A 4,053-nucleotide genomic window follows, 5' to 3' on the forward strand; every position below is an offset into this window, starting at 1 on the left:
CAAAAAGAAAAAAATTACTAGATATGTAAAATTATTCTTCCATGTTATTGGAAAATCATGAGGTATTTGTATTTCGATTTCATAATTTTTTCAAACTTGAGTTACTTGAACCCCCACCTAATTTTTTTTTCTGCGGGTGCCCTTGGGCAGAATATTCTTTCTGGAAAGAATACAAACAATTTGCCTTTGTCTCAAATCTAGCAGGCAAATTTATGCATAAAAAAAGTCAGAGGTAAACTAGTAATTACATTAGAAACTCTCATCCATTTCCATTGAAACTCAGAAATCCAAGTTTCTTTTAAAAATATACTTATGAAATAACCAGAACTCAGACAGACGTGCAGTTATCAAATAAAGTTTTAATTTAATTATGAGTTTCTCTTCCTCTAACTTGGCCAGGTGGTTAGGGCGCTCGACTCGCAATCTGCGGGTCGCAGGTTCGAATCCCCGTCACACCAAACATGGTCGCCCTTTCAGCTGTGGGGGCGTTATAATGTGACGGTCAATCCCACTATTCGTTGGTAAAAGAGTAGCCCAAGAGCTGGCGGTGGGTGATGATGACTAACTGCCTTCCCTCTAAGTCTTACACTGCTAAATTGGGGACGACTAGCGCAGATAGCCTTCGTGTAGCTTTGCGCGAAATTCATAACAAACCAAACCAATCCTCTAATTTTCACAGTAGTTGAGCTGATGCGGTAAAATATAGATAGAGTAGAATTCAGTGTAGGATACAAGCAAGAATGAGGAATGACACGGTTCAAACCTTGTTTGATTCATTGTTTCTGAATCTTTATTATGAAATAATGATGAATTTTGTCGTGTTTACAAATAGCTTCACGATCAGAATCAGTGAAATTATTCTATGTTTGTTTAACATTTATATTGTGATTCACTTACCTTAAAAGTCAAATAATATTCGACTTATTTTTATATATTTGATGAGTATTTTGTAACGTCTTACTACGTGTATGTTTGGTCAAAGTTAATCTTTGAGTTGTTTTTATTATAAACTGAACATATTATTCTTATTGTTGCTTTTCAGAACACGCTATTTAAGATTTTTACTATTATTTATTTTTATAGCATATTTCCTGTTAAACGACGGTTCTTTTTTTTCTATGTTTAGACTTTTTTATAATTATTTCAGGCTTGTCAATTTATTGATAAATAATGATGAAAGAGTTGGTAGTTGCGCGAATTACAATGCGAATTTACATGCAGTCAGATTCGTTTCAATCATATAGATTTAAACTATGAGGTATGTCATTCTTAATCCTTTCGCGATGTGGGAAAATTAGATGAAATATTAGAAATTTTATTCGTGCTTGATTTACTGTATATTTTATTGAAAAAAAGCCCTTGTAAACAGGGACTCCCCCGTGGTAAGTTAATGTGAAAAGCAAGGAAACTTAGAGTTACTTTTCAAAAGTTTGAATTAATACGTGTTTCACGGGAATGGCTGGACTACTAACGTGTTATGTGTATATGGTGCCGAGTAAAGTTTTTCCTGAGTGTGTTTTAAAATATTTAACAAAAAAATTCTCTTTTCATCAGCGTTTAGAAACTAACAGACTTGAGTAGTTGAGCAGAGCCAACATCTTGAAGTAAGCACATAATCAACAAAAGCTTACTAAATTATGAAATTTTTAACACCTGTACAGCTTCTCATGTGATTATCAACTGTTTCTCAGTTTTGTATTAACCATAACCACATGATGGGTGATATGCTGTTTGCTAATCAAAGGTGAGAAAATGCCACGATTCCTCCAAACTGGTCTTTTCAAGGCACTAACTTGTGGGATACGAGTATTTATGTTTCCTGTGAATGACAGTTGACAGTGTGTTCAACTGATTATTTATCTTGTATTTGACGTATAATGGTACCTCTCGTTAAGATGAGGTCAGTTTGATATCTATGTTTTAACGTGTTTAACTGACTGCTTATGTCATAGTTGATATCTAACTATACTTCTGGTTAAGAAAAGTTTCAAAGTGTTTAACTGACTGCTTACGACACATTTCACTGAGTGGTTGGGGTGCCACATGTCATCAGCCAAATTTAGTCACCTTTCTTGAAGTATTGTAACACATCAACATTTGCCTTTTTATCTTAGTAAATCTTGAAAATTGCTTTGAAAATTTATGATTGTTTCAAAATATTATGTGTAATTATAATATTATAATATTATTTGTAATTCATATTTAGTGTCATTTGATAGCTGTGTATTCTCGTTTAAGTTGTCAATGTTTTAATGTTATGACTATTTCGTGAAAGTTTTCTTTCGTAAGCTATTTCATTGCCCATAACCCCTGGCGCCCCCAGTGCACAGCGGTATGTCTGCGGATTTACAACGCTGGAAACCGGGTTTCGATACCCGTGGTGGATAAAGCAAAGATAGCCCATTGTGTAGCCTTGTGCTTAAAGTACAAACAAACAATCGCTGGTGGCTCAGCGGTAAGTCTGAGGATTTGCAATGCTAAAAATCTGGTTTCGGTAAAAATCTGGTTTCAGTACTCACGACTACTAATATGAAAGTGATTTTAAAGGACATTCCTATAGTCAAATCGAAATTTAAAGATAAAACAACGCTATTTGTATAAACATTAAAAACATAGCTTGTGATCCAAGATGCATTTATAAAATAGATTAAATGGAATGGTATAGATACAAAAAAAAGTCGCTGGATATAAAGAGAAGGAAAACAAAATCCAATCGAACAAAAGATTTGTTAGCGAGAACAGTGTAGGATGGAGTAAAGTCTGTAATATCTTGGGGAAATAATTTGATTGAGAAGGGACTTGTAGTCTGACTTTTGTCGATTTTGAGGACATCCAGTAGGTCTGATGTGAGTTCGGTCTTACGATTGGACAGAGAGTCTGGATATGTACGCTTAATTCAGCCAAACACATTTGCTGTCTACATGTTACTCTCCCTCTATACACGACATGGTTCTACCCTGCAAAGTAGATGAGGATCGTATGAGGGTTTGCATTACAGCTGTAAATACTCCTACGCATTGTGTAATTGTTAACCTGTACTAACCTATAAACATTGTATTTGACTTATGTGTGTTCTGTTTAGTGCTATAAAAAAACTGAGTAATTTAAAACTTTTATAATTAAGCTTTTGTGTGTAAAAACTGGTAAAAACAAAGATTAGCTTAGCTTTAATTTCTGTAAAATTTTAGTTTATGATAACTTTAAAATGTTCCTAATATCTTTCAAAATGGTTGAGCGAAAGATTGACACGATTAATGCAATTCTCAAAATCCAGGGCTCGACTCCCCGCGCTGGACACAGCAGACAGTAGAATGTAGCTCGATCGACTAATAACAGTATAACTATAATCAGTGTAGGAATATTCTGAAATTATAAAACTCTATGACTCACCATTCCTGTGGAACAGCGGTAAGTCTACGGACTTTGAACCCTAAAACCCAGCGTTCGATTCCACTCGGTGGACACAGCAAATAGCCCAATATAACTTTGCTCAAAAATGTCAAACTATTCTATAGAAATACTTTTTTTTTAAAAAAAAAGAAAACACTGTTATGTTTTAAATCTCAAATGTAATTTCAAAAATGGTTTGTTCTGATCATATAATATTTAATGCTAATCTCAGCATCCTGTTGATACAGTGTTTGTTAAATAGCACAAAAAACTCCTTGATGTATTGCACCAACATGAAAAAACAGAACATATTTTATATTTCTCTCGTAAAACAAAAGTGATTCCTAAAAGTTCAAAAAAAAGAGTGTAGGTTTTGATATAGATATTCGGACATTTTTTATTTAATCTGTAACAGGGATGGATGTAGATGAAAGTATATAATATGTTTGTTTACAATGCAGAAATATTGTTTCATGGGCTTATAACGCTAAAACCGGAGATCAATTGACCGCGGTGGACACAGCAGGTAGCCCAACGTGGGTTTGCTCTAAAACAAACAATGAATATTTATGTATATGTATATTTGAAGTTGCTTCTGTTTTTAACATAAAATATGTTCGAACATATAAACGATATATAATGGCTGGAGACGGCTTAAATGGG

This window comes from Limulus polyphemus, unplaced genomic scaffold (assembly GCF_000517525.1).
Source record: "Limulus polyphemus unplaced genomic scaffold, Limulus_polyphemus-2.1.2 Scaffold2224, whole genome shotgun sequence".
NCBI classification, from domain to species: Eukaryota; Metazoa; Arthropoda; class Merostomata; order Xiphosura; family Limulidae; genus Limulus; species Limulus polyphemus.